This window comes from Pseudochaenichthys georgianus, chromosome 10, assembly GCF_902827115.2.
Source record: "Pseudochaenichthys georgianus chromosome 10, fPseGeo1.2, whole genome shotgun sequence".
Taxonomy (NCBI): domain Eukaryota; kingdom Metazoa; phylum Chordata; class Actinopteri; order Perciformes; family Channichthyidae; genus Pseudochaenichthys; species Pseudochaenichthys georgianus.
The window spans coordinates 5,023,863-5,035,150 of NC_047512.1; the positions used below are offsets into that span (position 1 = coordinate 5,023,863).

Below are 11,288 nucleotides of genomic sequence, written 5' to 3' on the forward strand. Positions count from 1 at the left end.
TTTGTAGGCAATAATTGAAGCTTTGTTAGTTCCAGGTTTAATACGTGCAATAAGTTCATGTCAATACGTTCTGCAATAAACATTGAACCAGTCCGGCCCTCGACTAGCACCCATTTTTTAATTTTGGCCCACTGTGTATTTGAGTTTGACACCCCTGATTTAATCCTTAAAGTATTTCTACTCTGTCGTATTGTTTTACTTCTACTTACTTCTTCCTCCTCTGAAATCGACTTACAGTACGTGCGGCTTGTTTAAAAACTCTCCTTCGTACTTCACTCGCCTCACTGACAGCAAATTACCTCCAGAATACTTCAGAGGGTTCAGATCTGTCGACACTTCGCTCATTTCCTCTCCGAGCAGAATCACAAACGCTGAGTGAGTGTCAGAGAATGGTCTTCAGATCTGAGGAAGCTCTCGTTCTGACAGACGTCCTGCAATGTCTTCACGAGAGTTTCCTGAATGTCGTCCGACTGCGTTTCTGTCGTCAAAAACTATCTGGGTAATTACAGGCAGTCAAAGGGAAGCGTACAAATACTACTTTTAAAACGTTCCTGTTTCTCTTTCCTTATAGAAACGATATTACGTGGAACAAGGAGAGTTTGAGCTGTCCTACCAAGGATACAGAGCAGCAACCCTCCTTTCCTTACAACCTTAATGAGTTTTTCTGTTTTTAAATTCTTTATTTGTTCTACCCTTCCTTGGTACTTTCTTTCTTCCTACCTACCTTGTTCAGTCCTTCCTTCCCTATAGTTCCTTCTTTGTTGTGTTCTTCCATTCATTCCTTTATGCTTGTGTTATTTCTTTCCTTCCTTGGTTCCTTCTTTCTTCCTTCCTACCATCTTAGGTTATTTGTTCCTTCCTTTCTTGGTACTTTCTTTCTTCCTACCTACCTTGTTCAGTCCTTCCTTCCTTCTTTGTTTTTGTTCTTCCATTCCTTCCTTTATGCTTGTCTTATTTCCTTCCTTCCTTGGTTCCTTCTTTTTTCCTTCCTACCATCTTAGGTTCTTTGTTCCTTCCTTCCTTGGTATTTTCTTCCCATCCTTTCCACCTTGGCTCGTTCTTTCTTCCTTCCATCTTTCCTTCCTTCCTGCCTTGGTCGCTTCTTAACTTCCTGCCTTTCTTATTTATACTATTCCTTCCTTCCTTTTTGAAGTCCATTCTTTCTTTCTGTCCATCCTTCCTTCCTTTTGTTAGAGGGTTTCTTCCTTTCTTCCTAGTTTCTTTGGTTGTTCTTTCCTCACAGGGTTGGTCTTCCCTTTCTTCCTTCCTTCTCTTCTTCCTTTCATATCTCCTCCCTTCCTCCCTTTTTGAGGGTTGTTCTTTCTTTTCCTACCTGCTTTCCTTCCTTCCTTGGTTCTTCTCTGTTTGCTTCCTTGATTTCTTTCCTGGTTCTTAATTTCTTCTTTCTATCCTTACTTCATTCCTTCCCTTTTAGTAGTGCTCTTTCTTTCCTCCCATCCATCCTTCCTACCTTAGTGGTTTTGTTTCTTCCTTCTTCCTTGGTGTCTTGCTTCCTACCTTGCTAGTTTTCTTCTTAAGTCTGGTTGTTCTTTCCTTCCCACCTTCCTTGGTTCTTCCCTTCCTTCCTTTTTATCTTCATTCTTCATTTCCCTCCTTCCTACTGTCCACCTATCCTTCCTTCCTTCCATCCTTCCTTTCTACCTTAGTGGGATGTTTCTTTCTTCCTTCTTTCTTGCTTCCTTACTTCCTAGTTTCTTTCTTCCTTCATAACTCCTATGTTTTTATCTTTCCTTCCTTCTTTGGTCCCTTTTTTCTTTCTTATTTCTTCATTTATACTTCCTTTCCTTCTTCTCTTCTTCCTTTCCTTCCTTTCTTTCTTTCTTTCTTGTGTCTTCCTATCTGCTTCCTTTCCTTCTGGCTTCCCTTCTATCTTTAATTTCATCCTTCCTTCTTTTTGTCCATCCTTGGCTGGTTTGTTATTTTCTTTCTTTCCTTCCATCTTCCTTTCCTTGTCCCTTCTTCCTTTTTATAAATGCTTAGAAGTAATGAACATTATTAGGTTATATAAACCACTTTACTTTAAAACTCTGAATCTATTTCCAGTGTTTAAAATATGTTTCCTCCCTAAAGTGTCCTTGAATGTCTCTGTGTGTGAACTCCTCACAAGCTACTCTCTGCCAAATAAGAAAATATGACTGAATTATAGAATAACACCTCATGATGTATATTATATCCGCGCAGCCGGACACTCAGCGGGTGTTTACGGGGTCTCTGATCCACGATGTGTCTCGGCAGGACCCTGAACGCCACACGGATCAACGTGAAAATGACCTCCTCGTCTTTGTGCTAAAAACGAAAATTTCAATATGTAGCCGAGGTTTTTACAGACAAGCCCACAGACGTCCATGAGTCAGAATAAAGATTATAACGGGCTTTTGTTCCATTTGTCTTGAGATTAAATCCACATTTTTTAATATTATATATCCAAAAATGCATGTCAGTTTGAACATTTTTAATTTTGAATTTAGTTGCATTTTTTTGTTTATTTGTATTCAAACTTACACTTAAATTAATAATGTACTTAAATCAAAGAGAAACATGTATCTAAAAGAAGATTACTTAAATAGAAGATCATGTGTTTGTACATTTATTATTTTTTAAACTTATACATTAAAGTGATAAATGCATTAATAATGATCTTATATTGTAATTATATAATTAATCTTCTGCTTAAAAAAGTACTTTCAGTTCAATCAGTACTTTAAGCAGATTTGATTCACATACTTTTGAACTTCAAATCAAGTATATTTTGAAGCTGGCAAGTATTTCTACACTTATGTATTCCTACATTTAATTAAGTCAAATATATTTTTCTTCTGCTGCAATTTCTTTACATATTATTATTATATTATCTTCCAGCAATGACCTCTATCGTGAAAACAGGGAACGCCCTTCCAACTGACTGAAATGCGGACGGTGGAAACGCAAGTGACGCACATGCATTAAGTTGAAGATGCTGATGGATGATGCTGTCAACAAAACTTGTTTTTCCTCTATTCTTCGCCGTGTATCCGGACGTTGCTGCACGGTTAAACACGGACACGGACAAACAAAAGCAAAAACACGGCAGACAGGTAAACAAACAGCAGCGAGCGGGGAGGCGTTTAGCAGCTAATTGTCTTCACTGGGGAGCTGTTATGGCCTCAGTTAAAGCCTGTAAGGTCCCCGGGCCTTTCAGGGGGGGTGGAAACTTACGCTGCTACAGGAAGAGCCCATGGGCATACCCAACACACACACACACACACACACACACACACACACACACACACACACACACCACACACACACACACACACACACACACACACACACACACACACACACACACACACACACACACACACACACACACACACACACACACACACACACACACACCACACACACCTTTACCTGCACACACACACATTTGGGCAATCATGTGAGAGCAGAGCAACACACTGATGTAGAAATGAGAAGAAATGCATGAATGTCCCTCAGCAACACGCACCTGGAGACAAAGGGAGTGTCTATCACCACACACACACACACACACACACACACACACACACACACCACACACACACACACACACACACACACACACACACACACACACACACACACACACACACACACACACACACACACACACACACCCCTCCTCATGATACCTGTCAACACTTTAGGTGAGGAATAAACATCCTCGGAGCAGGTAAGATCAGTGGATCAAAGAGAAAGCTGACAGGTCAGATCTCAGATCAGCTTCCAGACCAGAGTAAGCGATGGACGAGGTCAGATTAGATCAGATGCTAAACCAACAGCCAGTTTAAGGGCTCAGCGCGCTTCTTACAAAGGCTCTTAAGGATTATCTATCAGGAAGTATTCAGATCTATTACCGCAATGTAAACACTTCTCCAGCAGGGGGCAACAATCTGAAGTCTGATTGTATAGAAGTCTATGAAAACATTACCCTAATTCTCACTTGATTTATTACCTCTGTAAACATTTTCCTGATCGGTTTATGACCTCAATCTCTTAGTGTCAAGTCCTCGATACAGAATAAAGTCAATTTAATAAATGCGGTCTCCTTAGATGGTGAAAGCCCAAATAAATGTGTATTATGGATTAAATTAAGTAGAAATAACCTTAAAAAATCCACTTTTTTCTTTGTTAAAATTGTGGTAAAGTGACAAATGTCTCTACAATGACCCAGAACCCACCTTAATGATGCTTCGGGAACAAAGGAATTTTCCATATAAAGTATCTATCTATCTGAGTACTTCTACTTTTACTCAAGTACAAGATCTGAGTACTTCTACTTTTACTCAAGTACTAGATCTGAGTACTTCTACTTTTACTCAAGTACAAGATCTGAGTACTTCTACTTTTACTCAAGTACTAGATCTGAGTACTTCTACTTTTACTCAAGTACTAGATCTGAGTACTTCTACTTTTACTCAAGTACTAGATCTGAGTACTTCTACTTTTACTCAAGTGCAAGATCTGAGTACTTCTACTTTTACTCAAGTGCAAGATTTGAGTACTTCTACTTTTACTCAAGTGCAAGATTTGAGTACTTCTACTTTTACTGAAGTACAAGATCTGAGTACTTCTACTTTTACTCAAGTGCAAGATCTGAGTACTTCTACTTTTACTCAAGTGCAAGATTTGAGTACTTCTACTTTTACTCAAGTACTAGATCTGAGTACTTCTACTTTTACTCAAGTGCAAGATCTGAGTACTTCTACTTTTACTCAAGTGCAAGATTTGAGTACTTCTACTTTTACTCAAGTGCAAGATCTGAGTACTTCTACTTTTACTCAAGTACAAGATCTGAGTACTTCTACTTGTACTCAAGTGCAAGATCTGAGTACTTCTTCTTGTACTCAAATGCAAGATCTGAGTACTTCTACTTTTACTCAAGTACAATATCTGAGTACTTCTACTTTCACTCAAGTGCAAGATCTGAGTACTTCTACTTTTACTGAAGTACAAGATCTAATTACTTCTACTTTTACTCAAGTGCAAGATCTGAGTACTTCTACTTTTACTCAAGTACTAGTTCCGAGTACTTCTACTTTTAGTATACGGGATTTTGATAGCGCTTGTGATGTTTGTTTAGTTCAAACCTCAACATTATCACTAATACAATAACTCCATTATCAATTATTTGAATTGTCGCCAAGTACTTTAAAAATGTAAAATAAGGCTTTGACGTATACATTGGTCCCTAATTGAAAGAACTCTGGAACTACACGATACAAATCGTGAATCCAAACCAAGCGATGGACGAGGTTAGATGATGTGAAGGTTGATGCTTCTGCCAGAACATCTGAGAAACATCCAAAGGCTGCATTTTGCATCACCGCGTCTCGATGTTCCTTTTTGATTAAACACTTCAAATGTCAAGGTATTTCCGTTCAGATGGAAAAATGTACATTTGGCGTTGACTCAAATGCACTTCAAGCCCAAACAAATGTGAAACATGTTGAAGTTTTTACATCCGATTGTAATCAAACCCACGATGTACTTATATATATTGTCCACATTTGATACAAGGTGCATTGAAAACGTGATTACAAATCCTTCCCCGTCTGCCTGCAAGATATTTAAAGTGTACAAGACACCATTAATTAAAACAGACTTTTGTAGAATGTATTGGATATTTGTACAACACACTAAAGCTGTGTGTTTATTCCTGTACTGTTTCTTATATATAACAAGCCACAAGTAGGCAGCAAAGTGTTGAAATGATTAAACACTGGATACAGATCGGATCATCCCAGCTGGGCACGGAGCAACACGCTGAAGTGGTTCATGAGAAGAAGCCGAAGAAGTCAAACTTAATTAGATTGACTAACTTTGCGCGGTTGTTTTGACTTCCTCTCGTCTTTTCTCTCTCTCTCATCTTTCTCGATTCTGAACCTGATCACCTTCGCTCTCTGAAACTCATCCTCGTTAAATCTCCTCGTTTCAGGGCTCCATAAATAAAAGGCGTTCCCTCCTGTCGGCTTCACTTCCTGCCTGCAGCTGTCTGACAGCCCAGCTCCAACACTGAACCTGGGGGGGGGGTTACGGCTACTTAGGGGGTAATATATCGTCCTGGATGCCACAGGTGTCTTCCTAAAGTGGTCTGGATCAGATAAGATCCGACCCTCCTCCCCTTTCCCACCTCCCACCTCCCCCCAAAGACACTCTGGAACGCCCGTCAGTGAGAATCAGAACCAGAACCAGGTAGGTTTACACACACAAGGAATGTGCTTTGGTGTATGGTGGGGCAAATGTAAACAACATATAAGAAAGTATTTTTAACCAACTATTTAGCACAAATGTAAACATACAAAATTACCTAAAGAGCTAAAAGATGTAGGACAATAAGTAAAAAACAATATATGAGAAACGACAGTGCATTATATTTTAAAGTGGAGGGCTGTAAATAAATGTACAAAATATATTCTGTATAAAGCTGAGGGAATCATCTGCTTAGGCATTCAACCTTCGACCCAGTTCATCATGTCTCCTCTCACCGTCTCCTCTCCCGCGGCACAGGTCTACGGCCTTGGGTATCGCTGCTACCTCTCTTAAGGAGGGGCAGCTTGGGCGCATTGTTGCTGCCAGTCTGTGACCGAGCACGAGCGCCATGTGGTCGTTCACTGTTCAGGGACGAAGGTTCCTTGGTGCACGTTCTTTCTATGGACGAGAGCTCTATATATTCAGGGTCCATGTCGCTTTAGTCTCGCTGATGAAGGATGGTGATTACACTCCGAACGAGTTAAAACCTCGAGCTGCAGAAGAGTTCTTCAGAATTGGTTTGGCAACCGCGGTGTGAGCTCGTGACCCGTGACATGTCGTGTGAATTCTCCGGCCGAAGCTCCAAATAAACCGTCAGTGTTTTCCATCAAAGCTCCAGCTCTCCTCGTGTCTCTCTTGCCCCTTTCACGCCAACGCGTTTCCAGCTCCGGCTCGGAACTGGAGCCTGGAAAGTACCGGTTGTTCCTGTTCACACCGCAGAGGCGCCGCCTCTTAGCTCCGGAATCCGGTTCACTTCCAGCTCCAAAAAATGGTCGGTCTCGAGGCAAGAGCTTCGGAGCTAAGAGGCGGCGTGGCTTACGTCTCTCTTACGTCGAGGCGGGGGCAGATTCGTCGTTGAAGTAGATGCTGAGGACCACAAAGAAGTCTTGCATTTCGCATGTGATGTTTGTAAAGTCGTCCCTTGTAAAGTCGTCCGGTGCTTTCCGTTTCGTTTCGTAAGAGGATAACCAAAGCGAACAGCGCTTCAATACAATCGGCCATTGTTGTCGATGTGAGGGATTTCCGCGCGGTTTGGATTTTATGAAGCAGGCACGTAAACGGTGGCGTCATGACGCAGCAGCGGCAGCTTTCGACGGTGTGAGCAGAAAAGGGAAACCGGAGCTGAACCAGAAAAGCTCCCGCTCGGAGCTCGAAAGGGAAACGCGCTGGTGTGAAAGCCGCACCTGAGTCCTGACTCTCCATTGCTCCAGAAGTTTCCCCCACGCTGAGCATGAACACGACTCCCAGTACACAATGTGAACTTGATGTGCATTACGGTAAAACAGCAGCGACCCTCTACTTCATGTGTATACGGTCGAGTTGCATATTAAACAAATACATAGAAGGGCATAAAATACAACATACAGCTAGCTTACTCACACACAGTCATTATAGCTATTGACGATGCATGGGTAGTAGTTGGACAAGCATGTGTGTGTGTTGTGTGTATAATACTAAGCTATACAAAAGCTGTAGCTACTCGGTGACTACACATAGGATAGCTAGCTTACTTGATCTGCACGAGGATTCAGAATCAGAAATAATTTACAGTAACCGTTGGGGATAGTGTGTGTGTGTGTGTGTGTGTGTGTGTGTGTGTGTGTGTGTGTGTGTGTGTGTGTGTGTGTGTGTGTGTGTGTGTGTGTGTGTGTGTGTGTGTGTGTGTGTGTGTGTGTGTGTGTGTGTGTGTGTGTGTGTGTGTGTGTGTGTGTGTGTGTGTGTGTGTGTGTACAAAATTAAGGCAATTATCGATTATTTTCTCGTGTAGAAGTAAATACAGATATTGTTTGTTTTATCAGAGGGACTTCAAGCGGTGACTTGAGATGCACTGATGATGACGTCAGCCGATTCCCCTGAGCTAACGGCTAACTAGCTCCGTTCAGGCCTCACACATACAGGGAGGGGTGTGTGTGTGTGTGTGTGTGTGTGTGTGTGTGTGTGTGTGTGTGTGTGTGTGTGTGTGTGTGTGTGTGTGTGTGTGTGTGTGTGTGTGTGTGTGTGTGTGTGTGTGTGTGTGTGTGTGTGTGTGTGTGTGTGTGTGTGTGTGTGTGTGTGTGTGTGTGTGTGTGTGTGTGTGTGTGTGTGTGTGTGTGTGTGTGTGTGTGTGTGTGTGTGTGTGTGTGTATATATAGGTTGGCAAACTCGTAAATATGTTCACACACCAATTAAACAAATTCCTATCGGGGACATTTTCATATATCACAAACACGTTTAAGGCGGACCAACATTACACTGTTTGGTGGCATGTACCAAGTCCTCCTTGTGTTCTTCAAAGTGTGGCGCAGACCCCTTTCAGGAAGGAGAGGTGAACATAATGATATCTTTAGGCAGACAGACGAGGCCTGGTAGTAAACCTCCAGACAGATGGACAGACGGCACACCTCGAGCGAGTACAGCACGGTGGGATGTTTGCACTCTTTTGAAAGATGGAAATTAGGGAAGGTGTGCGAGGAGGGAAACTGGGTTGTCGGTCTTCATACCTGTTGAGGATAATAACAGGTATTTTAGCTGCTAGATGAGTCGATGATTGTAGCAGAAGGCATTTTCTTTCTCAGACGGAGGGGAGGGAGGCTCTGGCATTTGGAAGTGTAAACTAGTCGTGACAAGTGGCCATAAATTACAGTTTGAAACACCCATTAAAACTCATCTAACACAAATAGTCACTGATGCCAGCTATCAACATACCTGAGTGACAGTGACGGCGTGGCGGCCGTGATGAATGTGGCAGCTTGTGGACGTGACACAATGGAAGCCGGAGAAAACGTTCAGTGATTCAGTCTATAGATATTAATGTTGTAAATGAAGCAACGATTACAAAACCACTCAACACACCTGCGTCGTAAACCTGCCCTGATGGAAGGAGGGTTACAGACAGTAGGAGCAATAGAGGCAGCATGTAGATATAATCAGAAGGAACCTCAGATTTTGCTTTTTTCAAATGTGATACTTTGAGCTGATGCTGATCAAAACAAAGGGTAATCAACCACAAAGAAACAAGCTTGAAACAGCAGCAATCCTGCAAGGACTATATGTAACCCAAACCATGTAAGGCAGGGGTGTCAAACTCAAGGCCCGGGGGCCAAATACGGCCCGCGACTTCATTTTATGCGGCCCTCAAGAGCTCGCAAAGAATAGAATACGTTTATTATACGGTTACATGCCACTTTACAGAAGCACATTGCCCATATACTACATGTCCCACAATGCATCTCATTTTGTGACATGCGCACTGAAGGGACTTGCAATTGGTTGCAATTATTTCCCCCAGACTTCTGCTTTCAGACTAGTTAATTATGAAGTCATTATACCCTCTCCGATAATAATCAAATACAGAGGCAATAATGTAATATAATACATCATTTTATATATATTTATATATGTATATTTATATAGCTACAACCGGCCCTTTGAGTGCAACCATAATGCTGATGTGGCCCGCCATGAAATTGAGTTTGACCCCCCTGATGTAAGGGCTACATACAGATATTTATGTTTTACTTTAATGGCAGTCAAAAATGTTGGATTTACAGTCTGCAACAGAAGATGTCTCTCACTTCAAAATGGGCTGCCACTGTCAAGAAAGCCCATTAAATAAGTTGTCACAAACAGTGTGTATTGACTCCTGTGTTTCAACAACTTTTAATTAAAATAGTTGTATGTATTATAGGCTCTTTGTTATCCAACAATCCTGCACTGTGCGAGAGCTACAGTTCGATTACTGTGTAGCCTACTAGCTAGCTGTGAAGCTAATGGTCACATGTACCTGTAACCAGCTACAATAACACACAGAGTTGCTATTTAACTGGCAATTAAATAAGATGACACGATCTGTATGTCTTGACACGTTCATTTGCTTTTGAAATGTAGGCTATTTTTTTCCTGAAAAGTTGCGAGATGCTGTAGCTGGCAAGCTAACGGTAACATTAGCGTGCAGACTGAATAACCCACCAGCTTTGCTTTTCACAGTCATGAAATGTGTTTATTCATGATACAACTACACTACAGTATGTATGTATTAAGTCCTGATTCACAATTAAACTCATATTAAATAATTGCATGGATCATTAACTCTCACGCTCTCACTCTCAATCTCACGCTCACACGCTGCCCAAACTATTCTCACCCCAAAAACAAGACGAGCCGGCGATCGTTTTTGGTTGGTTATTTACAATGTTGAGTTGACAGCTGCTCAAGCTGTCGATGCGCTCCCTCCCCGCCCCCACCACTCTTAACAACGTCAACAGACAGCAGAGCAGTGGGAGCCGGTTGGTCAATCCCCGCCCCGTATTGCGCATGCGCAGATCTAAGGTCCAGGAGAACAAAGTAAAAGTCTGCTGCTTATTGTTCTACTCGGCCAAAATAGAGTAGATGAGAGTGAGAGAGTGTTCATTCATATATTTGGCCGTTTGGAGTAAGTGTGTGTGTGTGTGTGTGTGTGTGTGTGTGTGTGTGTGTGTGTGTGTGTGTGTGTGTGTGTGTGTGTGTGTGTGTGTGTGTGTGTGTGTGTGTGTGTGTGTGTGTGTGTGTGTGTGTGTGTGTGTGTGTGTGTGTGTGTGTGTGTGTGTGTGTGTGTGTGTGTGTGTGTGTGTGTTTCATGTATAGGCCTCTCGCGATAATTAATTTTGTTGGATACATTTTCCCGGAAATGATTTTGATAAACGATAATATTGTCGGCACCGTTGTATGACCATTTTAGACCCTGACATAATGATAATATATAATAATAATTCAAGTCCATCCTTTCAAGCTGCTAGTCACATCCTCATGTAGATGGCAATTTATCGAGTTCATTTTGATTTATTGTACGATAAGTCAATGAATTGCTTATCGCGACAGGCACACGATAAAACAGTGGAAACAAACATGTGTTTGACTTTCATTAGTGAATGAAACTGTGTGCCCTTTATAGTCTGTGTCCAATATTGTGTATTTGTATATATTGTATATACATCCTATATATATATATGCTAAGGTCCCGCTACTGACACGATAGC

The 11,288-nt window shown here is 41.7% G+C and overlaps 1 pseudogene; it reads right to left on the reverse strand.

Annotated features, from left to right (window-relative positions):
- Positions 1–231: 231 nt before the first annotated feature.
- Positions 232–11,288, reverse strand: part of LOC117453972 (E3 ubiquitin/ISG15 ligase TRIM25-like) — a 50,538-nt pseudogene continuing 39,481 nt past the window's right edge.